This window comes from Mixophyes fleayi, chromosome 9 (genome assembly GCF_038048845.1).
Source record: "Mixophyes fleayi isolate aMixFle1 chromosome 9, aMixFle1.hap1, whole genome shotgun sequence".
Taxonomy (NCBI): Eukaryota; Metazoa; Chordata; class Amphibia; order Anura; family Limnodynastidae; genus Mixophyes; species Mixophyes fleayi.
The window spans coordinates 13,120,005-13,133,029 of record NC_134410.1 but is presented as its reverse complement, the minus strand read 5'-3'; the positions used below and the strand labels follow the sequence as shown (position 1 = coordinate 13,133,029).

The 13,025-nt window shown below is 42.2% G+C and overlaps 1 protein-coding gene across 3 annotated transcripts in view; it reads right to left on the bottom strand.

Moving 5' to 3' along the window:
- LOC142101983 (class II histocompatibility antigen, M alpha chain) overlaps nt 1-13,025 on the bottom strand; it is a 35,114-nt gene that overhangs the window by 18,433 nt on the left and 3,656 nt on the right. For all 3 annotated transcript variants that reach the window (XM_075186478.1, XM_075186477.1, XM_075186479.1), the window contains one exon: nt 12,155-12,213. The gene's annotated coding sequence lies outside the window, so the exon portion shown is untranslated. Of the gene's footprint in view, nt 1-12,154; nt 12,214-13,025 lie in introns of those variants that run through there.

The following is a 13,025-nucleotide window of genomic DNA, read 5'->3' as shown; positions in this document are numbered from 1 at the left end:
ACCAATTTGGAAAATGTGCGTCTTTTCTTACCTGCTTCTAACTGCTTTAACTCACTGACACTGTCGGGCCGTGATGATGATGTCACGGCCCGCCAGTCAGTCAGTGAGAGTGGAGGGGAGGAGACGGAGCAGAGAGGCGGCGGTGGTGATGATCAATAGTCCCTCCCCCCTCCCTGTGGATGTATGTGAAGCTGTGCGGCGGCCGTGGAAGGTATGGTCAGCGGTCGCCGCACAGTTTTAAAGAAATTTTTAATCTGTGGCGCCCTCCAGAGTCCGGCGCCCTAGGCAAGTGCCTAACCTTGCCTAATGGGAGCGCCGGGCCTGATTGTAGCGGAAAGAAGAACAAGCTGCAATCTGTCTATATGCGTGTAGGTTGCAACATAAATGGCTTAGTGGTCATGAGTTTGATTCCCGACCATGGCCTTATCTGTGTGGAGTTTGTATGGGTTTCTTCCGGGTGCTCTGGTTTCTTCCCACCCTGCAAAAACATACTACTGAGTTAATTGGCTTCTACCAAATTGACGTGCGTGTGTTAGGAAATTTTAGACTGTAATCTCCAATGGGGCAGAGAGAGATATGAGTGAGTTCTCTGTACAGCGCTACGGAATCAGTGGAGCTAATAGCCGATGATAAGAAGATCGCACACACCAATACCACCCCAGTATGCCAGAAACATAGTTACCAAATAAATATATATCTCATTTCTTTTTTCAAGGTACCCAGAGGGTAGATTTCAAATATCCCTGTGCACCAAGTACATGGAGAGCCACAATCTTCACAGTTCAGAAAATGTGCGCGCAATGTGAGGTATCTGATGAGCAGAGTGCACAAAATATAGATACTTCCCTTATGGCAAGACCAATTTTGGTATTGGCTCTATATACAGGATGGCCTTGAGGGGGAAAGGACAATATGAAATGAGCTCCAGCTTCCCTATAGTCATGCAAATTGAAAATAATCATGATGGTTAATATGAATAATGCAAGACAGCATTGTCTCATCAAACCGCTGTCCACTGATCAGGATATTATTACACATCAAGTGCCATAATAAGCCAAGGAGCAGGTTTATCATTCAGGGCCTGCTTCATCCAGACAGGCATTGTGTGCACAACCGCACCTTTAGTATTGAACACACGTATTTCGGCTTTGCGCACTCCCAACTTCATTAAGCCACGGATCTCAAGCTAAGAGTGGTCTTTACAAAAAAAAAAAAATCTCCATTAAATACATTTAATAGAATGTTGTTAATGTCTACTGACCATAAAACACACACCTCCTGAATAATTCACCTAGCTGTAGTCTCATTGGCAACTTTCTTCCCTTTACTAAAGCCATCAAAGTCCATGAACAAGGAGTCTGAAAAGGGGCCGACCATGGGCAGCTTGGCTAAAAAAATTGGATTTAAAACATCCAAAGCAAGTAACCTCCTTTCATTTTAATTTGACAGGTCTCGATCAAATGCTGCCAATTAAATGTCTTGGTTTTTGTGAAAAGAAGATGCAACCTACTGAATTAAAGAAAGATCCCCCCATAACACATTACTAAAGGGAAACAATATTAGGAAAGTTTCTCTACAAGGCAATCCATGGTTTTCACTTACTGTGGTGATAGCCACCTGAAAAACAGCATGAAGGGAAGACTTTCCAGACCTTTCACATTTCAACAGTGAATTTCTATTTGCTCAGGATAAGAATGTCAGCTCTAGAAATCAATAGGTCCCTTTTAGTCTCCTTGCCCATAAGCTTGAGAATAATCTGTGCCAAGATGAAAGATAGAATCCTGTGAGAAAATCTCTTTCCTGCAAGGAAGATGCAATGGAAACATTAGCCTGAACCAAGCAGGAACAATAAGTTTTCAGTCTGATTCTCCTTATGACTCGACAGAAGAGGAACTGGAGGAAGAACAGGGCAGCTAATAGTTCAAGTTTATGTTACAGCATTAATTGCTATTGCCTGTTGACTGCTATATAAAGAGCAAGTCGAAGGGATTCAGATTTATGCAATTGCAATTAAGTCCATTTGTAGAATATGGTAAATTTTGTGAAACCCCTCTGGATGTTTGGAGCAAAATCATGGGGTAAATTTATCAAGCTGCAAGTTTCCGGCGGGTTTGAAAAGTGGAGATGTTGCCTATAGCAACCATATTCTAGTTATTATTATTTAGTACATTCTACAAGATGATAGCTAGAATCTGATTGGTTGCTAAAGACATCTCCACTTTTAAATCCCGCAGCTTGATACATGTACCCTCATGCCTGCTTAGTAGAGGGATATAGTTAGCTGAAATTTCAAAAATTGTTCTTAAAATGTTAAGAGTGATAGATTGGTACCACCTTGACAGGGTACACAGAACTTTTGAGGACCAATGTCATCATCAATTTATATAGCGCCACTAATCCCTGTGACTTGCACTTTTAGGAAGTACAATTTATATATAAAAAAAAAAAAGTCTACACTCCCTTATTGAAATTGCAGGTGTTTGAGATGTAGAGCCTGAAATCAAGGTAACAGAGGTCAGACCTTTTTCCACCTTTAATGTGACTTTACAACTAACAAAATTTGAGAAAAACAAAACAAAATATTTTTTTCGGAAAAAGAAGTAAAAATAAAAACCTACACATCCCTAAATGAATACTTTGTGGAAGCACATTCTGCTATTATAGCAGTGAACCTTATTTGAATAAGTATCTATTCATTTCACACACCTGGGAATAAATAACACACCTGAGAATTTGCAGCGGGTTTGAAAATCAGATTCTAGCTATCATTTTATAGAAAGTACTAAATAAATGTCAGCTAGAATCTGATTGGTTGCTATAGGCAACATCTCCACCAGAAACTCGCAGCTTGATACAATTACCCCCCCCTGGACTCTTCCCTACAGGTTCTCAATGGGACTGAGGTCCGAGCTCTGACTGGGCCATTCTAAGACTTGGATCATTCCTTTCTGAAGGTCATTCCTTAGTTGTCCTGGATGTGTGCTTTGGATTGTTATAATGTTGGAAGGTTAAACTCCTCTTCATCTTTATGACAGAGGCTAGTAGGTATTGTTCCAAAATATGTGGAATTAGTGGCACTATATAAATAGATGATGATCCAGGTATAATCCATCAATTTCCATTACAAATTCCTTAAACACCCATAAATGAGCTTTAAGTGACCCTTGCTGGGGCTTAGCAGCAGAAGTGGATGGAACCAATAATGCCTTTTCTTTAACAATATATAGCTGAAGAACAATTATTATTGATGCCTATTTGGCCATTAAATATTGCAATTATGACAAGTGAAATCCAAGAGCTGTATTTTTGCTCTCTCTGGCAGTGCTGTAACTAGACATTTCAGTGCCCTGGGCGAGACAGGGCACCGGCGCCCCCCATCAAAGTGGGAGTGACATTTGCCAAGTGGGTGTGGCCAACCTAATGTGGGGGTGTGGCTAGCACTTTAAAGAATTCTGCTACACATATTTGCAAATGCATGATATATATATCTATCAGAGCCGGATTTACACCTCATGCTGGTGTGTGCCTTAACCCCGAAGAAGAGGTTCCAACCTCCCAATGTCCTCTATTCCTCCCAATCCCCTCTTCTTGGAGTTAGGGATTTCAAAGATAAAAACCACATACTTTTAAATAAAACTGTGATTACTTATACACACAAGCATGAACAATTAAAACATTTTTCTTTTTCAGATTAAATTAAAATACTCCCATGGATGCATCATACATATTGAATTGCAAGGTTTATACTGTTCTGCATGATAATTTAGCCAGTATTAGTGATACAAATACAATATAAACAGCCTCCTAGTGACCGCCCTACAAAATAAACATCATCCTAGGGATCGCCATACAATACAAAGAGCATCCTAGTGACCGCCATACAATACATAAGTGAATTCTAGTGACCATCATACAATGCAAAGAGTATCCTAGCAAACGTCATGCAATAGAGAGAGCATTCTTGTGTCAGCCATACAATGCAGAGGGCATTCTTGTGTCTGCAATACAGAGAGCATCTTAATGACACTATATAAAGTGCCCTGTGTGTCTGCCCCTGGTATGAGTGCCGCCCTGTGTGTCTGCCACTGGTATGAGTGCCGCCCTGTGTGTCTGCCCCTGTATGAGTGCGCCCTGTGTGTCTGCCCCTGTATGAGTGCCGCCCTGTGTGTCTGCCCCTGTATGAGTGCCGCCCTGTGTGTCTGCCCCTGTATGAGTGCGCCCTGTGTGTCTGCCCCTGTATAAGTGCGCCCTGTGTGTCTGCCCCTGTATGAGTGCGCCCTGTGTGTCTGCCCCTGTATGAGTGCGCCCTGTGTGTCTGCCCCTGGTATGAGTGCGCCCTGTGTGTCTGCCGCTGTATGAGTGCGCCCTGTGTGTCTGCCCCTGTATGAGTGCGCCCTGTGTGTCTGCCCCTGTATGAGTGCGCCCTGTGTGTCTGCCGCTGTATGAGTGCGCCCTGTGTGTCTGCCCCTGTATGAGTGCGCCCTGTGTGTCTGCCCCTGGTATGAGTGCGCCCTGTGTGTCTGCCCCTGTATGAGTGCGCCCTGTGTGTCTGCCCCTGGTATGAGTGCGCCCTGTGTGTCTGCCCCTGTATGAGTGCGCCCTGTGTGTCTGCCCCTGTATGAGTGCGCCCTGTGTGTCTGCCGCTGTATGAGTGCGCCCTGTGTGTCTGCCCCTGTATGAGTGCGCCCTGTGTGTCTGCCCCTGGTATGAGTGCGCCCTGTGTGTCTGCCGCTGTATGAGTGCGCCCTGTGTGTCTGCCCCTGGTATGAGTGCCGCCCTGTGTGTCTGCCGCTGTATGAGTGCGCCCTGTGTGTCTGCCCCTGTATGAGTGCGCCCTGTGTGTCTGCCCCTGGTATGAGTGCGCCCTGTGTGTCTGCCCCTGTATGAGTGCGCCCTGTGTGTCTGCCCCTGTATGAGTGCGCCCTGTGTGTCTGCCCCTGGTATGAGTGCGCCCTGTGTGTCTGCCGCTGTATGAGTGCGCCCTGTGTGTCTGCCCCTGTATGAGTGCGCCCTGTGTGTCTGCCCCTGTATGAGTGCGCCCTGTGTGTCTGCCGCTGTATGAGTGCGCCCTGTGTGTCTGCCCCTGTATGAGTGCGCCCTGTGTGTCTGCCGCTGTATGAGTGCGCCCTGTGTGTCTGCCCCTGGTATGAGTGCCGCCCTGTGTGTCTGCCCCTGGTATGAGTGCCGCCCTGTGTGTCTGCCCCTGTATGAGTGCCGCCCTGTGTGTCTGCCCCTGTATGAGTGCGCCCTGTGTGTCTGCCCCTGTATGAGTGCGCCCTGTGTGTCTGCCCCTGTATGAGTGCGCCCTGTGTGTCTGCCCCTGGTATGAGTGCGCCCTGTGTGTCTGCCCCTGTATGAGTGCGCCCTGTGTGTCTGCCCCTGGTATGAGTGCGCCCTGTGTGTCTGCCGCTGTATGAGTGCGCCCTGTGTGTCTGCCCCTGTATGAGTGCGCCCTGTGTGTCTGCCCCTGTATGAGTGCGCCCTGTGTGTCTGCCGCTGTATGAGTGCGCCCTGTGTGTCTGCCCCTGGTATGAGTGCGCCCTGTGTGTCTGCCCCTGTATGAGTGCGCCCTGTGTGTCTGCCCCTGTATGAGTGCGCCCTGTGTGTCTGCCCCTGTATGAGTGCGCCCTGTGTGTCTGCCCCTGTATGAGTGCGCCCTGTGTGTTTACTCATCAACTATATGTTGAAGTACAGGACTAACAATTATTTTATTGAGGTAGAGAGAGCATAAAAGTCTGTATCTGCAACAGTTTGTGTAGTGACAATATTGGGGTTTTTTTTTTCTTCACTTATCAAGTGATTACTTAGGCTGACACTGGATATTCAGAGAGGAACTAGAGGTTTGTATATAATCTGCATTTATAGTGTACATATGGTGCTAGTGAATATGTGATTCTGTGAGTGTTAAAATACCTGCTATTTACTGCACAACTTCTTCATGTGAGTCAGTCAGGAAGTCAGAGGAGCTGTCCTCCACTTATCCCACCCCCCTGCGCTGTCACATTGGATCTGCAGCTGCGGTGATGTCATCACAGATGGACGCATAGCTCTCTCCCAGTCAGCAATAGGATTTGATCCTTCCATCACCACCTAACCCCCCCCCCGCTTAAGTGCCAACCTCCCTCCCTTCTTACTCTACACCCCTCCCCCCCCCGCACGAGTCGCGGGGGGGTGCCGCGAGTCGGGGGAGGGGCCAAAAAAAAATATTATTTTTTTTTCCCTTTTAATGTGCCACAAAGGGGAGAGTAGCGGGCGGCTGCTGCGCCCTCTCGGGCTTGCGCCCTGGGCGACGGCACCGCCCGCACCACCCTAGTTACGGCTCTGCTCTCTGGTAATAAGCAGCTAAGATCTGCAGGTCACACCAAAGTTACATGGGTCTCATCAAATGCACTGAAAATGTGCTCTCAATGCATCAAATTTTTATTTCAAATAGGTCAAATGCAAGTAAAAAATCTATGTGCTGGATTGCAAAAGTACTGTGGATACATGTTAATGAGCCATAGATATACATTATTTAATATTGTACATTTTATTTTATTTTTTGTATTGTAGATTTGTATTACTATAGGATTTCTTAAGTTTATTTAAAAACTAATAAAAGCACAAATGCTTACGATTTCTTTAATCAAAATGAATGGCAATATTTTTGCCTGGGAAATTTTCCTTAAAAAAAAAAAAAAAAAAAGGAAATCCAGTTATCCATGTTTGCACCTGTCCAAAGTTATTTTCAGGTGTGCAAGCAACACAAGCGAATTGTGGTAATAAAACTAAACAAAAGTATGCCATTTGTATTGTCTGCCTGCTGTTTCTAGTATCACAACTGACCTTTATTTAGTTGTATAGAGGGTTTTCAGATTGATGTCACTTCCGGCATCTACCTTTCCGGTTTTTTTCCCCACTTTGCTCAGGAATTTTGTTAAAACTCTGGAGGCAGCAGAGTGCCGTGCCGCCCCCCCCCCCCCCCCCCCCTGGATCCACCCCTGTCTTTATTTGGGTATAGTTCAGATTAAATAGCCTCTTGAAATGTGACTTTATTTTTTAGGAGAACAACAAGTATTCATGTCATAGAATTCTGGGTTTAGAAATCTATAACATTCTATGGTGTACCCGTGCTCTATGATTTTCAATACCTATAAATATTTAGTTACCTTTTCCCATCCAAAAAGAAAAAAGTGAGACCTTCTACTGATCTGGCATTAGGAAGAAAAAAAGTTTTGCATGTTTGTTACATTGTCCTTTTGCTGGCTTTACCCTCAATAGAAAGGATCCTCCAGCTCCATCAAAGCTTTAACCACAACAAGAAACTAATACTAATAAAACCTCTAAAAGAAAGGTTTCTTTGTTAATTTGTCATCCTGAAAGCAAAAGTTATACATAGTACAAAACATTAAAAAGAAAAAACCCACAAAACAAAGAAGACACTCTAAACCTAACCACAGAAGGGAGACCTCAAAAGGGAGAGGAACATAGGCGATGTTTGGAAGCATTGTCCACAATTCAAAACCTCAACCATACAGCGTGGCTGTATCCACTAAATCTATACAAAAATAGGTGAAAATATCTTTGTGTTGAAATGTCTATTAATGGTGCAGTTTGAGTAGAGTATATTATAAATGCTGAAATATATTTACACACTGAATTTTCAGATGTATGGTGTTTGTTCACATGTATGTCTGTTCTGTGGCTGAATCTGTGACACATGGCATATTGAGTGAACATCTGGGTGTAAATTATGTTGCACTTTCTGCAACTCGCTGATATTCTGCGACTTTGACAGCTAAATTTAAAACGGCAATGTCTTGAAGGGCAAACTTGCCCTTCAAGACATCGCAGTATTACATTTTCCCTGCAAAGTTGCAGAATATCGGCGAGTTCCATAGTCTCACTACTTTTCAAATCAGTCAGAAGTAATCCAGTTATAACCCAAACTAAAGCTCTCTACATGAAGAATGTTAGAAGCCCTGTTTTTTGATGAGGAAGGTTCCACTTTATTTAACACAGTACTGCTCTTCTTTCACCAGTCTCAGTGCTGAGGTAGTGCTGTATATCCTAGTGGATAATGTGGAAGCAGCAACAATACATCCATTCAGTCACTGCTGTGTGAGTACCTGCTGCATTCACTTTTCTTTGTGTGAGTAAGGGAGACTGGAGTGGGCGGGGTTAGAACCAATATGTATTCACAGCATTCAGAGCGTTTGCAACACAAACCGTGATAATTGCAATAGCACCAAAACGTTTGTAAGTGCCATATAGGAAACAAAAGTTTATACTGATTAAAGTTCTGTACAGAACATTCAACCTGGGCTTTGTATATTGTACACTAGTCAATTACCACAAGCTCAATATGGAAGGTTGGACAGATAATTAACTATGTATACATTTTACAAAGTAGTAATCCATTCGTTTTCTAGCTGGAAATAGCTTAATTTTGGACCCCCGGTGGGGACACACAGTGATTGCGACACGGGTGTGGGTCATAATGACGTGAAGCATGTTATTGGTCACCAGGAAGTGGACAGAAACCGGGAGAAAATCCCTGTCGCGGCAGTCCAGGATAACTACGCAAAATAATTCAGTTGTCTTTCGCACATTCCGGCAGAGTACGCCCAAGTATAAATCTAGCAAATGATTGTACAAAAAAAAAAAATGGAATCCCGTATTGCTTTATAAAATACTATTACTACTTTCGGATTATACTTTATCAATAGGACTTTAGAGAATATTAGAAACATTATTATTCATTCGTTGCTTTAGTCCGATCTGCTCTCGTCACTATTGTGCTTTGAACTCAGTCATGTGACCATTGTAACTGGTACATATTACAGTTACACAGGTTTGTGAAATTTAAGGTATTTAAAGCTTTTTTTTAATAATACTTTTATATTCTTAATTATACTCCTGTGTACATCAAGAAATAGTATATCATTTTTTTTATCACATTTACCTATGTGGGGGTTACATACATTTTTAAGAAAAAACAAGAAGTTTAATTGTTCTTGACATATTTATTGTGAAATACGAAAAAGTGTAGATGATATCACTGTGTTTTTGTCTTTATTACATAATAAAATAACAATGAAATCAAATAGAAACAAAACTATAATTCTTGAAAAAATCGTTAATATCTTGTTTTTTTTTTGTCTTCAAACTTCGTTTTGTTGCTTTTCACTTATAAGTTTTTTCTGTGTCGTCTCTGTATCATCCAGCAATCACGCTGATGTCCCAACGATCCTGGTAACTTTTCTACATCTTTAATGTCTTGGTGGAACTGTTCACCCTGTTCTTCACTGTAGTCACCGAGAATATTCGGGAAATGCTCAATATGGGAATTAAAAATAAATAAATAAAAAAAAAAAAAAAAGGTACCTTTAAACTCATTGCAGCCAAGATTTCTGCAACTATTAAGCATTTCCTGAGTATTACTTTGTAGTTTGGATCCTTGACATTGCCTAAAAATGTTGAAATCACTTGTTTGAACGAAAGTTTTACAATATTCATTACACAGCCGAAACGTTCATCTTTTATTAATGTAATAATGCCTTCCTGCAGTTTAGCATCAGATATGTTAGAAATATCAAATATATAGAATCAAATATCTTTGGTTCAAAGATATTTAAAACCTTCTCCATCTTTAGGCAGTGCTTTTACAAGTTGTTTCATCAGTCCTAATTTTATATGTAGAGGTAGAAGTTAAACTTTATTTTGATCTACTAAACTGGAATTGATGATGTTATTCTTTCCAATTTCTAAGCTTTTTTGAGCTGACCAATTGTTTTTTTGCCAATGTAAATTTTTAGCTCTGCTATCCCATTCACAGAGAAAACATGGGAATTTGGTGAAACCTTGTTGCTGGCCAAGTACCATGCATAAAATTTCAATATCTCCACATATTAACCAGCTGTGTCTTTTATATCCAATCAGTTCCAAAACAGTTTTCAAATGTTTCTTTAAGACTGAATGTGCCAACTGTATTGACACATATGTGTTGCAATTGTGCAATAAAACAGCTTTTAAACTTTGTTTTGAAGAATCTATGAATGTACATGTACTCTGTGTGGGTAGTGTGTGGGTGTGGGTAGTGTGTGCTGTGTGTGTGCTGGTAGGCAGGGGTTAAAATGAGACGGCACAGAGCAAAATTGTGTTGCATCTGTTATATTTGGTTCCACCTTCGCCAGCTCACCTTGTAGATATAGTTGTGTTGTGTGCGTGCAATGTACCTTGAGACAGTATGGTGTTTAGGCCCTTTGTAAATTTCAGCTCCAGGCCCATGTGGACCTTAATCCGGCACTGGGCAGGGGAAAGTTATATGACGAGAACGGAATTGCAACGTTCTATACTACCAACTGAATTCATTTAAGACAAGGTTTTATAATAAATGTAGGCAGAATACATTATTTTAAAGAATATGAAAAAAATGTCGACATTCATAAATACACGTTTTGCAGAAAAAAAAAAAGTGATGTGATATGCAAAATCGGAAGTCATTTTTCGTGTTCAGAAGCCAAAAATCTATAAGTATCACATAAATTAGTTAAAAAAAAAAAAAAAGCTTTCATTGCAGACCCGTTTTATTTAATACAACAGGGATCTTAGACCAGGGCCGTCTCTTCCATTGGGCACAATGGGCAGGTGCCCGTCGGAGGCAGCAAAAACAAAACCTTGCATTGCGGAGCGAGAAGGAGGAGGAGACCATGGAGGGAGCCGGATCGCCAGCTGATCGCAAGGTAAGTATTTTCTTCTTGTTTTTCAGGTTTTGGGGTTTTTTTTGCTGCCTCCGACGGGCCCCCCCTGGGCTGCAGGGCCCATATATATATATATATATATATAAAAATTTTTTTTTTTTTTTTTATAGATAGGGGCCCCGGTGCACTGCTGTGCCCGAGGGCCCAAGATGTTCTTAAGAGGGCCCTGTCTTAGACTAGGTCCACATGGACGCCTTTTATAGGCATGAAGTTTGTCAATGATTTAAATGTACTCAGAATCATTAATATTTAAATAACCAGTTCACAAATAAGAGCATTCCAGCAAAGTCAGATTTTATTGTCTTTCTGAACTCCCTAAACATGTCCAAAAACTGATAAGCAACAACATTTTAGCCTCATCCATTTAAATGCAGATAAGTTACAAGATCAGTATTAAAAAGAATCTAGTTAAGAATGCATTTGTCAATTAGTTGTCTCTTTGTACTGACCCCATTCTGATCTATTCAGCAAGTTAGAGGATTAAGTGAGGCACTTGTTACTGAGTCAAGTGAAACTGAAAAGAAGCCTCCAATGAAACTTAATTTCATTCAACAATCTTAATAAAAAAAAAAACAAAGTGAATTTTGTTTGTGATTGATCTAGAGAAACAATTCCTACAGTAATTCTTAAAATTATCCTTGTTACATTTGCTACAGTACTGTAGTGGCATCTAATAGAAATGATAGATAGGTCCCTATAAGTGGAATCAACAACCTAAATAATTGACCATTGTTATGCAGATGACTAACATCTCTCTAATGTGTATACACATTGTTAAGCTGGGTACACACTACAGAAATTTCGACCAACTTTTTATGCCGAGCGATTTTACATGCAATCGATGGTCCGATCGCTGGGTCCATGGACTGCATACACACTAGCCTTGTTTAGGACGATAAAGGGAAGAGCGGACGTCCCTTTAGCGACTTTTTACAGCCATGTTGTCGTGAGCAATGATTGTAATTTCGTACTCACTGTTGTGGATCGGTCGGAAGTTTATACACACTACACAACGGAAACGGGATTGGAACGAAAATATTAAACGGTACGACCAACAAAATGAGGCGACAATCGTCCATCTGGGCAGACTTTCGACCATCGTGTAACTGTACACACTGATCCAACTTTTGAACGAGCGGTCGTATGTCGGCTGTTCAGCCGAATATTGAACGAAAACAGTGTAGTGTGTACCCAGCTTTAGCTAAACTGGGCGAGATGTGAGATCTGGTCATTCTGCACTCAGGCAGATAAACCAAATTCCTTCCAGGCCACATAGTGCGGTCAGAAGACGACTAGACATGTATGCCAGTAACTACTATTTAGATACAGTTTATCATGGATTTAACTTAAATATTTGTAGTTAAGTACATAGCACTTCCACAACAAAACAATTCACCACCACTTCACTATACCTTTGACACTGTCCTTTTCATAGCCAAGAACATCCAAAACAGCATTTGGGCGAGGGAATCTGTCATATAGAAAACATTCCATCCATAAGCTAGTTTAATGTAGATTTATGCTCTTTGCATGCACAAACATTTTTTTATTTGCAAAAAAAATAATAAAAAAAAATGGTGATAAAAGCTGTATTCCCTAAACTGCGTTCAGTGGAGCAGACCTTACAAGCCCCTAGATTCCGGGTAAAGGAATGCTTGGCACCACTGGGCAAATGAATAGGGCTGAAGGCTAAGACTATGGGAGGCTATTTGGAAAAATAGTGTAGAGTTGGATTCTGAAAGTATATTTGCTCTACATGGTGGAGGTAAAAGTTAAAATCAGTAGCCCTCAATTTAGGCAAATTGACATTACTGTAAAGAAGCAATCACCCAATGTCACGACTATACGTTGCGTACCTGCTATCGTTGGCACTACTTGGAAGAAGGTGCAGAATCCAACGTGCCCCTGGTATCCACCAGGGACTCCCGCAAGGAGGCATGGACTCCGCTGCAGGAGACACGCAGGTCGCGGTCCTTCCACAAGTCGAATAGCATGGCACGTGAGAAGAGTTGTCAGACAAGCCGGGTCGGTAACTGTGCTGGCAAAAGGAAGTACACAAGGAATAGCCGGAGGGATGGCGAGACAAGCCAGGTCGGTAACGTTCTGAAAGCGCAGTACAACAGGGAGATCCAAAGGGGTAGTCAAAACGGTCCAGGTCAAAAGGGTCACAGGCAGGCAAGAAGAGTCAGGAACAAGCTAAGTACAGGAACGCTGGAGGTAGGGAAGACCTTATACTCTAGCACTGGTGTGCAAACAGGAAGCTCCTTATAAAGGCTGAGGAGC